This window comes from Myotis daubentonii, chromosome 1, assembly GCF_963259705.1.
Source record: "Myotis daubentonii chromosome 1, mMyoDau2.1, whole genome shotgun sequence".
NCBI lineage: Eukaryota > Metazoa > Chordata > Mammalia > Chiroptera > Vespertilionidae > Myotis > Myotis daubentonii.
This window is the reverse complement of record NC_081840.1, coordinates 96242743-96263440: the sequence shown is the minus strand read 5'-3', so window position 1 is coordinate 96263440 and position 20698 is coordinate 96242743. Positions and strand designations below refer to the sequence as shown.

Genomic DNA, 20698 nt, shown 5'->3' with positions numbered 1-20698 from the left:
ACTTTCAAAATTAACCTCTACCTTTTGTGACTTAAGTTATATATTGGTTATAGTTATCAAATAATTATCAAACTCTTATGATCTGCACAGTTCTATACCAGGCTGTAACAGAAAATTCCAAAGTATAATCCTATTTAGATTTGATCATCTGAAAATCAATTCCAGTTCTACAATTCTGAATCTATGAGTCCAGACTTTATTCTGTGGTTTTACTCAAAGACTCCAGTAAACGAGGGCCGATTACACTTGAAATGTTCTGAAGCAAGGCATTCCCTGCATAAACTGTAATTACTGAGAGATCTCATCCTTATCTGCAAGGAAGAGAGATGAGACTGAAAAACAATGGAACCACCGGAGGACTTATAAATTTAGTAAGCTTTCTGTGAGATATTAAACGTCTGAAACTATTCAAGCCTGCGTCATAAAACCAGGAAGCTGGCCTCAATTCTCATGCTTTTAGTTTTCCCATCAAGGCCTTCCATTTTCTACCAAACTGCTCTCAGCCACTGTTTTCTTCAATGTGTAAAAATACAAGAAATATATGTCTACATCCAATCTCAAACAAAAGCATTAAAAGATGATTTTTTTTCCAAGTTGGCAAAAGCATCTCTTAATAGAGGAAACTTAATGGACACTTAGGACTAATTGAAATTTGCACCTATTTAGGTAACATTGAAAGTGAATAATCTGACAATAAATCCATGTTGGGGTGAAACTCCCACTCACCTAACAGCTGCAAATTCATTCCGTGTTTCCTAAAAAAAAGTCTCTACTCATTTGCATTTCTTTAAAGATTTTAATGATTTATTTTTGGTAAAAAACAAACAAACAAACAAAAAAATGCTGGCAAGGGTGAATGTCCTGAACTGCTGAGTGGAGCTACCAGCCAAAAATGGAATGGGGAGTTTAAGAGTAGGATTTTAAAACTTTAAAGGGAATGCTCGTGAGATTATCCAGTAAAATGTAAAAGAGAAAAGGAGCCTATAAAGACAAGGGCCCTGACTTCTCTGAAGCCTACACTATAGGGCCAGACTTGAGTTCTGGGTTAATCAGAAAGAGGAAAAATAATAAATCTGTGCAACAGTTACACAAAGTGAACTAAGTAATTGTGCCTATTTGATTGTTCCAGGCATCACCTCCCCATTATTAAATAGAGATAGTTCTGCTATGTCCACTCATAGTGAATTATCTTCAATTGTATTGTAATCTCCTTGGATTAAGAAAATGTCACAATGTCTCAAATAAATTCTTTTTACTCTTGAGAACATTTCTACAACCAGCCAAGATGCCTCAGATAAATCATACAAATTCTGAAAATCTTGCTAAATGTATCTATGGCTCAAGGGCTGTATTTCTTTGCCTTTTTCCTTGAAGAGTAATTTGCTATGGAAAGGAAGGAGGGAAGAAAAGAGCCCAGTAAATTACCATTTGGAAAGCACTGAATTAGTGGCAATAGATATTTAGGTGAGACAGAAATTGCCTAAAACCACTGGGCTTTTGTTCTTTTGGGGGGGGGGGGGAGCATTGAGTTTGTTATTTTTAATTGCATTTACTGCAATGACACTGATTCACAATTCATACAGATTTCAAATGTATGACTCGACAAAACATCATCTGCACAGTGCATTGTGCACCCATTGCTCCAAGAAAAGTCTCTTTTTTTTTTATCACTAACCTACTTCATATTGACTTTATATTAAATTATATTAAACTAGGGGTCCAGTGCATGAATTCGTTCACCTTGAAAGAACTGTGGGCCGCAAGGCTGTGGTGGGCACAGGGGCGGGTCTTGGCCCATCCTCCGCACCCCTGCCGGGCCCCTCCCGCTGCACGCCATGGTCCCACCTAGTGCTCGCACCTGCTGAGGGCGCGGAGCTACTGGGGCTGGCACCAGCAGCAGGTGTGAGCAGGGCCGGCGCTGTAAGTGGGTGCAAGTGGCAGCTGCTGCCCCGATCACCCCTCAGGAGCAGGGGAAGGTGGAGAAGCCCTCAGGGGTGATCAGGGCTGGCAGCCGCCACTCGCACCCGCTGACGGCACTGAGCGATTGGGACTGGCGCTGGGTGCTGGTAGTGGGTGCAAGTTGCGACTCCAGCGCTGGCTGCAGGCATGAGTGGGGCCAGTGCCGGCAGTAGGTGCGAGCAGCAGCTCTAGTGCTGGCAGCAGGTGCGAGCGGGGCCGGCGCCAGCAGCAGGTGCGAGCACTAGGTGGGACCATGGCGTGCAGGAGCAAAGAATTTTCAGTAACCACCAGAGGCTTGCCCCGATGACAGCAACCAGTGCCCCGCCTTGGTCTGCGCCCCCGCTCACCTGCACGACCATCCTGCCACAGCTGACGCCCGCCATGTTCTGCACACTCCCCTGGTGGTCAGCGCACGTCATAGCGACCGGTTGTTTGGTTGTTCCGCCATTCGGTTTATTTGCATATTAGGGTTTTATATAGAGAGATGCTCACTGCATCCCTGCAATAGTCCATCTTAGTATTGGTAGCACTAATTGCATTCTTTAGGTTATTTTATTTCTCATTTCAGAGCCCTTTATTTTGGTAACAAGACATACACTGCCAGGTTATAAATGCCTTTTTTTTTTTTAAACAAAGTTTGATGGTGGATATTTGGCCATTTGATGTATTTATAACTAAGAGGTCAAGTTCAGGCTCTCTTACTGATAGAATGTAAATAAACACACACTTATATGTAATTGATATCAAAATTAAGCTTAGTCACTAAAGGAAGATTCACTATCTGAACTCTCTTATTTTTTTTCACCTTCGCCACCAGGTACTGGCGATCTGGCCTTAAGAAGATCTGGGGCTAGTCCTTCCCATACCATTTTGTTTCTTACTATCATCACTGGAACACCCACTTGAACCATTTTGCAATATCTGCCATACTTTGGGTCCTTAGCTACAGTAAAAGCTATTTTCTAATATTATTTCACTTTACTGTGGTCCAGAGTCTGGTACACCATTTGGCTGAGGTTGCTCTAAAGCAGTTCAGAAAGTGATTTCACTTGTGATACTGGTTACACAGGGAGACTTCAATGTGACATCATTTAGGCCTGGTTTAGATGACAACTTTGCATCTAAAATGTTAAGAGTTGTTTCAATTTGTTGGACACGAAGAAGAAGGTCTGCCAGTTTCTCTGCACAAACTGTAGAAAAGTGACTGAGGAACTGTCCGGCGTGCACCACAAACTAGTTTAGGACCACCATCATGCTTTTCTGTTGAAGAGCTGACACCTTGGCCAGGTCCATGCCTAACCCATGCCCTCTTCCATCTCCTCAGCTCTGGGCTTCTGTTCTTTCAGTCTGCAGGCCGACGCTCGATCCACTGAGCCAAACCGGTTTCGGCAGGGCTTCTGTTCTTAAGTTCTAATTTTGCCAACCTATGGCAAATAAAACTATTTAAAAAAAACTATAAAAAAAATAATAAATCAGTACTGCATCATCTGAACCAATAAATTGATCTTTTTTAATATGGAGGATTCCAAGATTTACTATACCCTAAATAGTAAATAAAAAGAAAGACTAGAATTACTTAAAACCTACCCCACAGAATTATCCTGAGTAGGAATGATAAGTATTACATAAAACAGATTTATCAAAATGAATACTTGAACAGATTATCGTTCACTGAGTAATTCTGCTTTACACTCTGGTCTCACAATCACTGGGACAGGGATGTCTGAAGGAAAAACAAGGGGAAACTGGCTATCTTCCTCGCCTCGGTGAAGGGCTGGCTTAAGTCAAGGTGGCCTGCCCAATCACACAAACAACTTACTGACAACCTGAGGGAGAGCTGTTGAAATTATGCAACCAAAAAAACATGCACAAAATGAAGGGAAAAGCTACTGAGGCCTCATATGTCATTGCTATGTAACGTGGATTTGAAAATGATAATAATAATAGTGGGGGAATGTATGCCAACAAGAATTCATACTCAAATAATAAACACAAATTTGTTGTAAAATGAAAACTATGAATTACTGAATTTTTAGCATTTCCCCCTTTTATTCTCTAATGTTTTTATTGTGTGTGTATGTGTGACTCCACTGGAAGGGGATTTTGGAAGCTTGTACCTGGCTTCCCTCTGATTTTCCCCAGAAGCCTTTTTCTGTTGCTGATTCTGCTCTGTACCCTTCACTATAATGAATCAGAGCTGTGAGTACCACTGTATGTCAAGTGCTGTGAATCCTCCTGTGGAACCGCCAAACCTGGGGGGTGGTTGTCTTTGGGACCCCCAACATAGATACAAGCAAAATTATATCATGAATTTTAAGTTTAATCTGCAAAACAAGAGTATTCATTATTTATGGAGACACACATGTGCTATTAAAATATAAAAACCTGGAGAAACCAAGATGGCGGCATAGGTAAACATCGGAAATTGCTGCCTCGCACAACCACTTCAAAACTACAACTAAAAGACAAAACAGACATCATCCAAAACCACAGGAAGGCTAGCTTAGTGGAACTTCTACAACTAGAAGGAAAGAGAAAAGCACACTGAGACTCAGAGGAGGTGCGGAAGTAAAGTGCAGAGGTATGGAGGCGCATGTGGAACAGGATGGCAACTGAGGACGTGGTTGTCTTTTTCAACCGGAGGGAGTCTCAAGCTCCCAACTGCTCTGAACTCCAGTTCCGGGCGAGTCTCTAGGGACCCAGACTCATACAGGGAGAAACTGGACTGTCTGGCATCGGGCAGAATGTGAGGGTGGCTTTCTCTCAGAGGTGCTTGCAGCGATTACCGGGACACTGAGACACGGGGCCTCTTAGGGTAGGACTGAGGAGCAGCCATAGTTGTTTGCTCTGCCCTGTAGATTCCCTAAGACCCCGCCCCACCCAAGCTGTGCACAGAGGCTTTTGCATATGAAAGGCCTGGCCCTTGGCAATCTGAAAATTACCTAACAAACTGCAGCTGGGTCAAGAGACCCAGAACATCCAAAAGAAGACCCAAGGCCCCACAGCAGCTTGCATTGCTTCATAGCTGGGCCTCATCTGGGCACCTCCAAACCCCAAACAAAGAAGAGGAATCTGCAGATCTCTCCATAGCTCCTGCTGGGTAGCCTCAGGCAGAGGCTAAATTAGCACCTCCTTAGAGATCCAAGAGCCAGTGTACCCAGTGGTCAGAGTGGGACCATCCAGATTACAACTCTTCAGATCCATAAGGGACACACTCAGGGGGCAGACTCAGTGAGCACCAAAGCCCCACTGAAATAAGTCTTGCCCCATAAGGGTATCTCCAGCACAGAAGTTCTCCCACCATAGACACAGCTGAATCTTGCAGCCAATTGGCCTGGAGGTCAATTCCTCCCAGTGATACCAACTACAATCAAGGCTTAACTACAACAAGACTGTGCACAAAGCCCACAAAGGGGTGCACCAAGAGTGTCCACCTCAGGTAATTGGGGAGGCTGAGCCACTGGGCCCTATAGGACACCTAGCACAGAAAACCACTCTATCAACACAGGAAAGCAGCCAAAATGCGGAGACAAAGATACAGGTCACAAATGACAGAAATGGAGGAAAGAAAATTACTGGATATAGAGTTCAAAACCACGGTTTTAAGGCTTTTAAAGAATTTTCTAGAAACCGCCAATAAATTTAGTAAGACCCTCAATAAGTCCAGTGAGACCCTCAAGGACATGAAAAAGGACCAACTAGAAATTAAGCACACACTGACTGAAATAAAGAGTATTATACAGAGTTCCAACAGCAGACTAGAGGATTGCAAGAATCAAGTCAAAAATTTGAAATACGAAGAAGCAAAAAACACCCAACCAGAAAAACAAAAAGAAAAAAGAATCCAAAAATACAAAGATAGTGTAAGGAGCCTCTGGGACACCTTCAAGCATACCAACATCCGAATTATGGGGGTGGCAGAAGAAGAGAGAGAGCAAGATATTGAAAACCTATTTGAAGAAATAATGACAGAAAACTTCCCCTACCTGGTGAAAGAAATAGACTTACAAGTCCTGGATGCACAGAGAACCCCAAACAAAAGGAATCCAAAGAGGACCATACCAAGACACATCATAATTAAAATGCCAAGAGCAAAAGACAAAGAGAGAATCTTAAAAGCAGCAAGAAAAAGAAAATCAGTTACCTACAAGGGAGTACCCATACGACGGTCAGCTGATTTCTCAACAGAAACTATGCAGGCCAGAAGGGAGTGGCAAGAAATATTCAAAGTGATGAATACCAAGAACCCACAACCAAGATTACTTTATCCAGCAAAGCTATCATTCAGAATTGAAGGTCAGATAAAGAGCTTCACAGATAAGAAAAAGCTAAAGGAGTTCATCACCACCAAACCAGTATTATATGAAATGCTGAAAGGTATCCTTTCAGAAGAGGAAGAAGAAGAAAAAGGTAAAGATACAAATTATGAACAACAAATACACAACTATCAACAAGTGAATCTAAAAATCAAGTGAATAAATAATCTGATGAACAGAATAAACTGGTGAATATAATAGAATCAGAGGCATAGAAAGGGAGTGGACTGACTATTCTCAGGGGGAAAGGGGTGTGGGGGGGTGCGGGAAGAGACTGGACAAAAATCATTCACCTATGGATGAGGACAGTTGGGGGGGGTAAGGGCTGAGGGTGGGGTGGGAACTGGGTGGAGGGGAGCTATGGGGGGGGGGGGGAAGAGGAACAACTGTAATAATCAGAACAATAAAGATTTAATTTTAAAAAAATAAAAATAAAAAATAAATAAAATATAAAAACCTGCCTAGGAGTGATGAACAAGGTGATGGGGTTAGGGAGGTTCACCAGGCTCAACTGTAATACTTTATGCTTTTAAAGGAATAAAGCAAATATGGTGAAATACTAACATTTGATAGAGCTGAGTCATACTTCATGGTGGTCTCTTATCATGTTTGCTCTTTTTCTGGCAATTTTATGTTTATTGTTGAAAGTATTGCAGATGTTCCCTTTTCTTCCCCCACTGATCTCCTCCACCCTGCTCCCACCCTCTATACCCAGGCCTTCACCACACTATTGTCTGTGACCACGGGTTATGCATATATGCACACAAGTTCATTGGTTAATCGCTTCCCCTCCCCCGCCTTTCTCTGAGATTCATTAGTCTTTTGCATGCTTCCATACCTCTGAATCTATTTTGCTCGTCAGTTTATTTTGTTCATTAGATTCCTCCTATACTAATAAATGAGATCATGTGATATTTGTCTTTCTCTGACTGGCTTATTTCACTTGGCATAATACTCTTCAGGTCCCTCCATGCTGTCTCAAAGGGTAAGATCCTTCTTTATTACAGCTCCATACTTTAATACAGTATTTCATTGTGTAAATGTACCACCAACTTACACCATACACAAGGATAAAGTCAAAATGGATAAAAGACTTAAGTGTAAGTTGTGAAACCATAAAAATCCTAGAAGAGCCCGGCTGCAGTGGCTCAGTGGTTGAGCACTGAACTGTGAACCAAGAGGTCATGATTCAATTCCTGGTCAGGAAACATGCCAGGTTGCAGGCTTGATGCCCATTTGGGATGTGCAGAAAGCAGCCGATCAAGGATTCTCTCTCATCATTGATGTTTCAATCTCTCTCTCCCTTTCCCTTCCTCTCTGAAATCAATAAAAAATATATATATTTAAAAAGAAAAAACCTAGAAGAAACCATAGGCAGCAAAGTCTCAGACATCTCTAGTAGCAATATGTTTGCCAATACATCTCCTAGGGCCGTGGTCGGCAAACTGCGGCTTGTGAGCCACATGCGGCTCTTTGGCCCCTTGAGTGTGGCTCTTCCTAAGCCTTAGGAGTACCCTAATTAAGTTAATAACAATGTACCTACCTATATAGTTTAAGTTTAAAAAATTTGGCTCTCAAAAGAAATTTCAATCATTATACTGTTGATATTTGGCTCTGTTGACTAATGAGTTTGCTGACCACTGTCCTAGGGCAAGGGAAACAAAGGAAAAAATAAACGAATGGGACTATATCAAACTAAAAAAGCTTCTGCACAGCAAAATAAACCATAATCAAAATGAAAAGGCCCAGATGGTACAGCTTGGAGGTTGAGCATCGACCCATGAACTAGGAGATCACAATTCCATTCCCGGTCAGGGCACATGCCCAGGTTGTGGGCTCAATCCTCAGTAAGGGGGCATGCAAGAAGCAGCCAATCAATGATTCTCTCTTATGACTGATGTTTCTATCTCTATCTCCCTCTCTCTTCCTCTCTGAAATCTATAAAAATATATTGTTTAAAAGATGTGGGACATTTACACAATGGAATACTATACAGCTATAAAAAATAAGGATCTCTTACCCTTATCCTCTAATTATTTTTATTAATTTATTTTTAATATTAGAGGCCCAGTGCATGAAATTCGTGCACAGGTAGGGTCCCTAGGCCTGGTCTGTGATCAGGGCCAATATTCCCTGGCTGTGGGCAGCTGGCCCCATCCCCTGCTGCCACAGTCGCCCCGTGTGTGGGGCGACTGGTGGGGCTATTGGGGCCCTGGCGCCACCTGCGTCAGCCGCCACCCACCCCCAGTTCCTGGTTCCCTATCAGGCGATTGGAGCCTGCTGGCCAGGGGGAGGGACCGAGAGGTTGGCCACTCGCTGGCCCCGCCCCCTGCTGCCACCAGTCGCCCTCTGGGTGTGGGGCGACCGGCAGGATGATCAGGGCTCCTGAAGATGCACTGCCACCCACCCCAGTTCCCCATTCCCCATCGGGCAATCAGAGCCTGCCGGCCAGGGGGAGGGACCAAGAGGTTGGTAGGTAGGCCCCAATCGGCTAATCAGGCGATTGGGGCCTGTGGGCTGGGGCCAGCTCCTGCATTGAGCATCTGCCACCCGGTGGTCAGTGCACATCATAGCCGACCGATCTTTCCACTGTCTGGTCGATTTGCATAGTATGCTTTCATATATATATTCTCTAATTATTTTTATTAACTTATTTTTAATATTCCCTAAATTTTGGAATTCAGTCTAAAACTTTTTCATAGTGAAAGGTACTATGAAAAAATGTACAGAAAAGAGACAGGAACGCTTTTTCTTTAACTGTACAAATGTATGATTGAAAAACTTTTTCCTAGTCAATTGTAAGAAAATTTTAATCACACCCTCAATGGATCAGAGCACCCTGAGCAGAGAAATACAGAGTGCTCTCCTATTTGTGGGTTAAACAACTAGGAATATTTCTAGTGGTCATTAGCTATATCCAAAAAAACTTTGTGGAGATGCATTAGGATTAGGAGAGAATGAGAGAGAAAAGAGTAAATATCACACTCAAGTACAGGGTTTTCACTTCTTTAGGATAGTGAAATATCACTCTCTACAAATTATTTTGTGGAGTTCAAGGAGACTCTGAAAATGCTGCTCTGTAGGGTCACACAAGGTGGACTTTCTTTGCTCTGACAATCAGAACAGTGCCTCACTTGAATCAAAGGACACTAGATAGTGAAAAAGGAGATTTCATAATATAGAGCAATTTGGGGAAGAGTATGTCTACATAGGGATGATATGAGGGAAATGGTGGCTCCCATGGCAGGAAGGTGAGGTGCACTGAGGGAGGGAGCTGAAGAGGAATCAAGGACAAAAAGCCACCCTGAAATTCCCTCCATGTAACAGACTCCTGCCGATGCTTCAGCTAAATCATTAGAACTACAACAGCTACTCCAATTACCTCTTTTCATTCAATGTTTTGTTAAAACATTGATGAGATGCCCTGGGAACTTAACTCTTGTTTGTATCAATTAGCCAACTGTAAAGTTGGTTTCATCACACATCATTTCACTTAAAGTCACAGAATCTATGGGAGACATTAAGTGAGGACTTAACTGTGCTTTGCCAGACTATTTCTGCCAATACCAAATGTCAATAAGCTTTCCAAGCTTTTAGTTATCTTTGAAAGAGAAGCCTATTATTCTAAAGATTATAATAATAAATATACTACAAAGAAATATTCTTCAGCCAAGATTCTATTCCTAAGAATTTTCATTATAGACATAACTTACACATGTGTGCAAGTATAGGTGTACAAAAAAACTTACGAAGCATCACTGGTGACAAAAAAAAAAAAAGTAATGACCTAAAATGTCCGATCAGGTAATGGTTTTAAAAAAAAATAAATGAAAAGTGAAAAAGGAAGGGGGAAAGGATTTTAGGATATAAAATGGGACTAAATTTTAGACTTTACTGTGTATTTTTTAAACTTCACAATTTTATACTTATTCAAGTCTTACTAAGTTATTACTTATAATTAAAAGCAGAAAAATTATATGTACTGTACTATATAGCAATTTTTTAAAACTCAGTAACAACCACAGCCCACAATTCCATCATGGATCTTAAAGCCTATTTAATCTATCACTGTACTTACTACATGTACAGGGTGGACAAAAGTAGATTTACAGTTGTGAGTATATGAAACAGAGTTTATTCTTGTATTGTTATTATTATTATTATTATTATTATTATTATTATATTACTAACCTACTTTGCCTACCCCTGTATATAAATATCTGTGTGGCTTTCCCCTCCATTAGACTATAAATTCCTTAAGAACAAAGATAAATAATAAATTATCTTCCATAATGCCTGGTGTAGAGATACTCATTAAATGTATGCTAAGTGACAAAATGAACAAATACACATGTGACCTAAAGCTACATGGGTAACCACACCAAGCTAAAGTTATAATTGGAAAATCTCTGAGCTAAATCAGCCTGACCAACAGAAAGGATAAAGATGGATGATTCAAAAACTGTACACATGTTTACAAGTTCCACAATCCTTTGGAAGGTTCTAGGTCTCTAGATCAAATCTGTCCCTCATCAAGACTGCCTGCAGTGGGTCACAAACCACGACAGCAAGGGAGACTTGACTCCACGGTGTTAAAATTAAGTAAATTCAGTTCAGGTTCCATGTCATGTCACAGATCAGAAATAATTTTTTTTAACCTGGTTCCTGGAAGGGAAGTCTGCACTTGGTGATAAAAAATCTGTTATATTTTCCTTTTCTATTCCATAACTATAATCAGGAAACTGAAATACAAAGTATTAGGGAAGATAATAAAAACAGAATTTATATAAAACTCCCAAGGAAAAATCTCGGGGTTTTTTCATGAGAAACATAAACTTGTTTCCGTGACCATACATTTTTACACCAGGTATATGCTTATAAAGACTACATGCTGATCAAGATAAAGGATCTCTTCAACTTTCTGATGAGCCCCCATCAACATTATACTTTGTTCACACAGGTAATAAAAAATTTAAGTCAGTTTTACAATCAATCAAAAGTTTTAATAGGATTTTCTATTTCCTATTCTTTCATTAAAAAATGCATTTAGTGATAATACAAATGCTTTAAATCCAATCATTTTTTCTTATAAAGCCATTTAAAATATGTCCTCCAAATGCAAAACTATCAAGACAGTAGAAAGATCAGTAGGTGTAAGGAGTTAAGGGGGAAGAAGAAATGAAGAAGGAGAGCACAGATTTTTAGGGCAGTGAAACTACTCTCTCTGATAATAAAATAGTGGATTCATGTCACTCTACATTTGTCCAAATCCATGAAAATACAGCACCAACAGTGAACCCTAATGTAAACTATACACTCTGAGTGATAATGATGTATCAATGTAGGTTCATCAATTGTAACAAATGGGCCAATCTAATGGAGGAGGCTGTGCATGTGTGGAGTAGAGGATATATGCGAAATCTCTGCACCTTCCACTCAGTTTTGCTATAAATCTAAAACTGCTCTAAAAAATAAAATTTTTTCCATTAAATTTTTTTTAATTTTTCCTTAAAATAGACATATGTTCTATTAGTCTTAACACATTGCGGACCAGTAGTTTTATTGCTAGCTTTACCCAGTGGCCAAATAAGTTTCTATTGAATGAGTACAAAAAAATGTTTTACATAAATGTTAAAGGCATGCTTTAAAATTAAATACCCAAAGACTATACTTTCAGGGATCATTTCTATAGTTCGTTAAAATTAAATACCCATTGCATTCTGAAGTTATTTATTACATGTTCTTACAAGCTAATATCTTTTTAAAGAATTCTCATGATCGGCCAAAAGCCTTAGAACAGATAACACGAGAATTCTCGTGATCTGTCCACAATTTAATAATTATTTTGCCCTTGCTTGTGTGTTCAGTGGTTAGAGCATTGGACACACACACACACACACACACACACACACACACACACACTGAAGGGTCTGAAGGGTCGCAGGTTTGATTCCCTATCAAGGGATCAAGGGCATGGTTTTCGATGTCTCCTGGTAGACTGTCAAGTTAAGCAATTCTGAATCCTATAATGTATTTGGCTTTAATTACAAATACAAGTGGCCTTATAACTAGCTTCATGACTCAATCTGAGGGTTATGACTGAACTCACAAAAGAATTTTGCTTCCTATTTTGCCCTACCAGACCTTTAGAAAAATAAGTCTAGCCCTGGCCAGTGTGCTCAGGGGTTAGAGCCTCAGCCCACACACCAAAGGGTTGCAGGTTCGATTCCCAGTCAAGGACACGTAAATCCCCAGCCATGGTCAGGGGGCCTGCTAGAGGTAACCCATCAATTATCTCTCTCTCTTTCTCTCTTTCCGCGCCCCCACCCCCTTCACATCTCTCTAAAAATCAATGGAACAAATATCCTCCGGTGGGGATTAACAACAATAAAAATGTCTATGCAGCATAAGATGGACATTATGCTTTAAGGTAACAGAATAGCCTGCTTAATACCATTGCTTCATGTAATAACATTCCATGCAAATGAGGTATGTAGATTAAGAGAATTATCAAGGTACCGGAGTTCAAATGTGGCTCAGTAATTAGACCATCGTCCCATCCCCTGCCTGTGAGGGTTGCGGCTTCAATTCCCAGTCAGGGCACATACCTAGATTATGGGTTCCATCATGGGTCAGAACGCATGGGTGAGGCAGCCGATCAATGTTTTTCTCTATATATATATATATATATAATCAATGAAAAAACATGTCCTCAGGTGCGGATTATAAAAAACAGAACTACTTTTTGGCCTAATACTTTCTTTTTTTTTAAATATATTTTTATTGATTTTTTTACAGAGAGGAAGGGAGAGAGATAGAGAGTTAGAAACATCGATGAGAGAGAAACATCGATCAGCTGCCTCCTGCACATCTCCTACTGGGGATATGCCCGCAACCCAGGTACATGCCCTTGACCGGAATCAAACCTGGGACCTTTCAGTCCGCAGGCCGACACTCTATCCACTGAGCCAAACCAGTTTCGGCCTAATACTTTCTTAAATCAAGCTTTATTTGTTTGTTTGTCTGTTTTCACTTAAATGCCTTTTTTTGGACCTTTATAAATTAACTAGAGGCCCAGTGCACGAAATTCATGCACTGGTAGGGTCCCTAGCTGCTGATGGTGGCTGGCTGGGGCCTCCCTCCCTTCCCCTGGCTGAACTCCCAGTTGAGGGGACAATTTGCATACTACACTTTTATTATATAGGATAACAGTGAAACCATGAATTTGATGACTTAGTTCTGTTTTTTAAAGTACATAAAAATAAAGGCATATGCTTAAAACAAAACTGTTCATTTGGTAACCTCTTTAAAAACCCTGCATGTCCACACTTAGGAAAAATTTATATATTTTCAAAAGAAAACTATATTAGCAACTATTATAAATTCTTTATTTGTAAATACAGTAAATGTGTAAGGCATTATGGAATTGCAGTCAATACCTCTTTCTACTTCCTTAACTAATATATGCTTAATTACCTAAAAAATACTTAATTATTTCCAGTGGAAATCTATTCTATTCTAGTCTCCCTGGTTCTCAACAAATGAACATATTGTCCATATCTAGTTATCAGTTAATTATCTAAAACATTTATACAAAGCTATCTTATACCTATAGACAATTACAGATGGTTCTTTTATTAATCATCTGAGAAGAGAAGGAAATTAAAAACATAAAAAATATCAAATATTTAACTATGTTCTAATTAAATAGTATTGTCTTCTGATGCACTTAAAATGAAAACACTATTTTCTAGATAATTTCAGTGTTGATGTTTACTTTATGCCCAAATACTGTAAAAGATAAAACTTAAATGATTTTTGCAATTATAGCTGTCTAAAAAATTACACTGTACCATTATTCTTTAATTAGCCTAGTTTCTGACCACACCAAATTAGTTTTCGTAAGCAATTCAGCAAATCACAAAGTCAGGTGGATCCCCAATGTAATTATATTTAATCTTACCAACTAAGAAAACTTGCTCTTAACTATTTGCCTCACTAGTTCCTTTTCCAAAATTGACCATTTTAGCAGTCAGAATGATGTGTGCTCATTAGCAAAAGCAGGTCTTCCACACAGGTGAGAAAACAAAGAGGTAATTGAATATTTTCCTTACTAGCAGCAATGAGAACAATACACCGAAACATGATTTATATAAGACTCTACAAGTCATGTGCTGGAACTGGAACTCTAGGATGTTTATCAAAAATGTATCTCCCCATCAGCACAGTGATTTTGCACTCCACTAAGCAGCGTATTTTATATTGGAACAAGTCAAAGGCCAGATCTGGAGCAGCCACTAGACTTCCACAAGGACTTAATTAAGGCAAACAACCATCCCTACCCTTCCATCCTGGAAACGGCCACATTAATGCTAAAGGTACCAGATTGTGCTGAAAATGGAGTCACTCGTGCTAAACACCACATCAGCAATCCAAGATGCAACTAGGTTTCTATGTTAGGCTCCCCAGAAAAGGAAGGCCTAAGTCAAGAATTCATGCCTGCCTGCTCAGTAAGTGACCTCATCCAGCTCCGAGACTTCCCTTTGCTCCATATAAGGAAAGTAACCCTGCTTTAAACAGTGGGCAAATGCCCAGTATAACTTACTTGTTCCTGCTCACTAGGTCTATAAAAATCTCTCACCTTGTACAGCTCTGCTGAGCTAGACTGGATGCATGAATGTCTGTGGGAGCCATTGACATTTCTGAATCAGATTAAAACTATGAACGCTTTGCCCTGTTAAAAACATCACAACAAACCCAAAATTGGGTCACTTTTGATAAGCCCCATGTCACCAAAATGAGACTTAACTAGTTTCAGCTGGTCCAGAAAAGGAATCTTAAACTAGTCAATCAGGAATCAGCTGGACAGCACTACTAAGGTAATCTGCCTGATAGAGCTCTATCATCCCCTAAAAGTGACCCTGCCACAACCAGTGTACCTTTTGCTAGCTTAACTTCCTGTCCCAGCTTCCTTCTGCCAATAAAAAATAAAAGTCTTTCATTTCGTATTAATTCCTCAAAACTCCTTTCGATCTGCTATCAGTGGTTCTCAACCTTCTGGCCCTTTAAATACAGTTCCTCATGTTGTGACCCAACCATAAAATTATTTTCATTGCTACTTCATAACTGTAATGTTGCTACTGTTATGAATCGTAATGTAAATATCTGATATGCAGGATGGTCTTATGCGACCCCTGTGAAAGGGTCATTCGACCACCAAAGGGATCACAACCCACAGGTTGAGAACTGCTATGCTAGATGGAATGCTACCCAATTCATGACTGAATAAAGCCAATAAGAACCTTTAAATTTTATTTAGTTGAATTTTGTTTTTTAACAGTCCTCAGAAACATTCACATAATACACAAAAAGCTGCTCCTAGGCAGATCGTGAATCCTGAAGACTTAGTCTGCTTGTGTACCCAGATCAACTCTAGCTCTAGTGTCTTTTTTTAATTCTTTATTGTTTAAAGTATGACATATAGTATTACATATGTCTCCTTTTTCCCCCATTGACCTCTCTCCGGCCACCCCACCTCCCAGCTCATGCCCTCACCCACCCCCCTAGTGTCTGTGTCCATTGGTTATGCTTATATGCATACATACAAGTCCTTTGGTAGATCTCTTATCGCCTCCCCCCCATTCTCCTCTGCCTTCCCTCTGAAGTTTGTCTGTTTGATGCTTCTCTGTATCTGGATCTATTTTTGTCATCACTTTATGTTGTTCATTATATTCCACAAATGAGTGAGATCATGTGATGTTTATCTTTCTCCGACTGGCTTATGTTGCTTAGCATAATGCTCTCTAGGTCCATCCATCTGTTGTGAAAGGTAAGAGTTCTTTCTTGTTTTACAGCAGCATAGTATTTCATTGTGTAGAAGAAGCACAGTTTTGTAATCCACTCATCTGCTGATGGGCTCTTAGGCTATTTCCAAATTTTAACTATTGTAACTTGTGCTGCTATGAATATAGGGTGTATATATCCTTTCTGATTGGTGTTTCTGATTTCTTGGGATATATTCCTAGAAGTGGGATTACTGGGTCAAATGGGAGTTCCATTTTTAGTTTTGGAGGAAACTCCATACTGTTTTCCACAGGGGCTGCACCAGTCTGCACTCCCACCAGCAGTGCATGAGGGTTCTTTTTCTCCACATCTTTGGCAGCACTTGTTTTTTTATTTGTTGAAGATAGCCATTCTGACAGGTGTGAGATGGTACCTCATTGTCATTTTGATTTGCATCTCTCAAATAACTAGTGACTTTGAGCATGTTTTCATATGTCTCTTGGCCTTCTGTATGTCCACTTTTGAAGTGTCTATTTAGGTCCTTTGCCCATTTTTTATTGGATTGTTTACCTTCCTTTTGTTAAGATATAAGAGTTCCTATAAATTTCGGAGATTAAACCCTTATCGGAGATAACATTGGCAAATATGTTCTCCCATGCAATGGGCTTTCTTATTGTTTTGTTGATGGTTTCTTTTGCTGTGCAGAAGCTTTTTATTTTGATGTAGTCCCATTAGTTTATTTTCTCCTTAGTTTCCACTGGCCTAGGAACTATATCGGTAACAATACTGCTATGACATATGTCTGATATTTTGCTGCCTATGGATTCTTCTAAGATTTTTATGGTTTCCCGTCTCATGTTTAAATCCTTTATTCATTTTCAGTTTATTTTTGTGTATGGTATAAGTTGGTGGTCTAATTTCATTTGAAAGAGAATTACAGGCCAATATCTCTGATGAACATGGATGCTAAAATCCTCAACAAAATTCTAGCAAATCAGACCCAGCATTACAGTAGAAAGATCATACACCATGACAAGTGGGATTTATCCCAGGGATGCAAGGATGGTACAATATCTGCAAATCAATAAATGTAATACATCACATAAACAAATTTGAGAGACAAAAATCACATAATCACATCAATTGATGCAGGAAAAGCATTTGACAAACTCCAACACCCTTTCTTGATAAAAACCCTCAGCAAAGTGGGAATAGAGGGATCATACCTCAACATAATAAAAGCCCTATATGACAAACCTACAGCCAACATCATACTCAATGGGCAAAAACAAAAACCATTTCCCCTAAGTAGAGGAACAAGACAGGGATGCCCACTTTCATCACTACTACTTGACATAGTACTGGAAGTGCTAGCCACAGCAATCAGACAAGAAGAAGAAATAGCCATAACCGGTTTGGCTCAGTGGATAGAGCATCGGCCTGCGGACTGAGGGGTCCCAGGTTCGATTCCGGTCAGGGGCATGTACCTTGGTTGCGGGAACATCCCCAGTGGGGGGTGTGCAGGAGGCAGCTGATCGATGCTTCTCTCTCATTGATGTTTCTAACTCTCTGTCTCTCTCCCTTCCTCTCTGTAAAAAATCAATAAAAAATATATTTTTAAAAAAAGAAGAAGAAGAAATAAAAGGCATCCAAACTGGAAAATAAGTAAAACTGTCATTACTCATAGATGACATTATATTGTACATAAAAAACTCTAAAGACTCTATCAAAAAAATACTAGAGTTAATAAATGAATTTGGCAATGTAGCAGGATACAAAATTAACACCTAGAAATCTATGGGTTTTTTTATAGGCCAATAATGAATTAGCAGAAAGAGAAACCAAAACAGACAAACAAAAAATAAAACCAATCCTATTTACCATTGCACCAAAAAATATAAGATACCTAGGAATAAACTTAACTAAGGAGGTAAAAGATCTGTACTAGGAAAACTACAGGACACAGAAAAAAAGAGATAGAGGAAGACATAAACAAATGGAAGAATATATCCTGTTCATGGACTAATAGGATCAACATCATTAAAATGTCCATACTACCCAAAGCAATCTATAGATTCAATGCAATCCCCACTGAAATACTGACAGCATATTTCACAGACCTAGAACAAACTCTCCAACATATCTAAGTATTATAGCTGATCAAGTTCATCCTATCATGTTGATGCCGTATCCCAATGGAGATGGCTTCTTCCAACAAGACAATGCGCCATGCCACGGTGCTCATATTGTGCAGGAGTGGTTTCAAGAACATGAGGGAGACTTTACCTTGCTTAAGTGGCCCCCACAATCACCAGATCTCAATCCAATTGAGCATTTGTGGGGCGAAGTTAAAAGAGCCATCAGGCAGCTGGTTCTACAACCATCAAATCTCACAGAACTGGACAGTGCTATTCATCAGGCATGGTGTCAGATGCCTCGCATCACCTTTCAACATCTCATGGAGTCAACGCCAAGAAGAACCGCCGCAGTATTGAAGGCAAAAGGTGGTCCAACGAAGTACTGATGGGGTGGTCATAATAATCTGGCCACTCAAGTTCAAATATATCCTACGTTTAAAGGCTGTTAAATCGCATTGTTGACCGCTATTTTCAGAAAAAAATCACTTCTACTGCCGTGGTAAACAACCTGCTTGCCTATTTATAATGTTCTGGCCCTCTAGCAACTTCAGCGCGAAATTATAGCTAATTTGCCTACAAACCTCAGGTGATCATAATAATGTGGCCAGGTGTGTGTGTGTGTGTGTGTGTGTGTGTGTACACATACACATACACATATACATATACACATATACATATATATACATATACATATACATATATATATATATATATATACTAGAGCCCCAGTGCATGATATTCGTGCACGGGTGCAGTCCCTAGACCTAGCCAGCAATCAAAGCATGGGCCAAGGCATAGCATGGGCCTCTGGGCTGCCCAGCGGTACCACATGGAAGCTAGGTGAGCAGTGCGCTCTCTCCTGGCCAGCCTCACAGGAGTCTGACTGAACCCAAGAGGAGCCTGACCAGCCCTCGGTCCCAGCGGCTGCGGCCTGGCTCACCTGGAAGAAGCCATGCAGGGGCGGGGGTGGGCTCCTCATGGGCCCCTGGCACCTGAGCTCGGGTGGGGGGGTTCTTCCCCTATGTGTGAGCCCTGGCATCCTAGGGGAAGGTAGCAGGGAGAGTGAGAGCGAGCTCAGTGGAAACCCCACATTCTCACCGCACCTCCATCCCCCCTTCCCCCAGGTAGCCAGCAAGAGATCACAGCCCCCCACCCAGGCACCGCAGTAGGTTGGTCACCACCACCCACCCCCAGTTCTCCATCCTAGCCCAGGGCCCATCTACAGGAATATCGGTTGGGGCTGAGCCCCCAGACCAGCTCCCTCAGCGCCTGGGAGCTGAACAGTGGCCACCACTTCTGGTCGCCATCTGAGGGGAGATTGGGCCCCCACTCACACTCGCATTGGCCTGGCACTGCCTGCTCACCTGCTCCACCATCCCACTGTGGTCCCGCTGTCATCAGGGCCCATCAGGGCCGGCAATGCCTCCACTGCCGCCCAATGCCAGCACTGCGTCACCGATGCCCGCCATGGTCTGCGCCGCCCCCTGGTGGTCAGCGCACGTCATAGCGAGTGGTCGAACTCCCGGTCAAACAATTTGCATATCAGGCTTTTATTATATAGTATTTAAAACTATCAAAGACAAGTACAGAGAGTCTAACTATTACAGTTGGGATAAAATAAAAGGTAAATGTTGGAATAAAAGTGGGAGATAAGATTACAAAATAATAATCTTGAATGTCAGTCTAAGGAGTTTATATAGAGGAGGCGGAACAGGAAGGAAAGGACATATATAGAACTGTGTCTCAAATATTAATTTACTGGTACAATCTTAGAAGCCATGCAGAGGGAATTTCAGGAAGAAGGCAAAATCCTCATCTTCAAATGTTGTCGTTATTACAAAACACAAAAATATTGCTTAGAAGTATCCTTTCTACCACTTTACTAAAGTGAAGGTTATGGGTGGGTAGGTAGAACAATGGCAGAACAGAACAGAGACATACCTGTGAATCATAAGTTGACAGAGAAATAGAAAATATATAGTACCTCAACTGTGAGTAAGTGCTGAGGAAAGAGAAGCACAAAGTGCTTCATCAGGAAGTTATGCATACCAACAGGACAAGAGAGAGTTCCCAGAGTTCCCAATAGAGGTGTGGGATGGGGTTTTTTTTGTCACTATTTTTAGACAGGTAGACCTGAGCCAATAAAGATGCAAGAAAAAACACTGGGTAAATGACAAACAAGGAGTTTAGTTTAAAGGAGCTGAGTTCTGAGCTCAGCTCACATCAAAATGTCCTTACACCTAAAAAGATAAATTCCATTTTAAATATTTTTCTTATGATAGTTTCTCAGCGTGAAATCACTATAAATTTCTCAGTGTGTTAATGTGTCTGCTAATTGTTCAATAAATAAGAAATACAGGGGGGGAACAGTTTAAGTATGTGAAACAGAGTTTATTCTTGTATTATTATTTATCAATTGTATTATTTTCCATACAAATAACTATAAACCTACTTTTGACCCACTCTGTATATATCATAGTTTTTTTAACTGTATCAAGTCAA

At 40.5% G+C, this 20698-nt stretch overlaps 1 protein-coding gene and 1 pseudogene across 8 annotated transcripts in view; both read right to left on the bottom strand.

Moving 5' to 3' along the window:
* Nucleotides 1-20698, bottom strand: part of MPP7 (MAGUK p55 scaffold protein 7) — a 356856-nt gene that overhangs the window by 274904 nt on the left and 61254 nt on the right. Inside the window, exon 1 of one of the 8 annotated variants that reach the window (XM_059711495.1) lies at nt 12884-12948. The exons of the other annotated variants lie outside the window; for them this stretch is intronic. The gene's annotated coding sequence lies outside the window, so the exon portion shown is untranslated. Of the gene's footprint in view, nt 1-12883; nt 12949-20698 lie in introns of those variants that run through there. 8 annotated transcript variants of the gene reach the window in all.
* On the bottom strand, nt 1858-3252 carry LOC132226023 (WASH complex subunit 3-like; annotated as a pseudogene).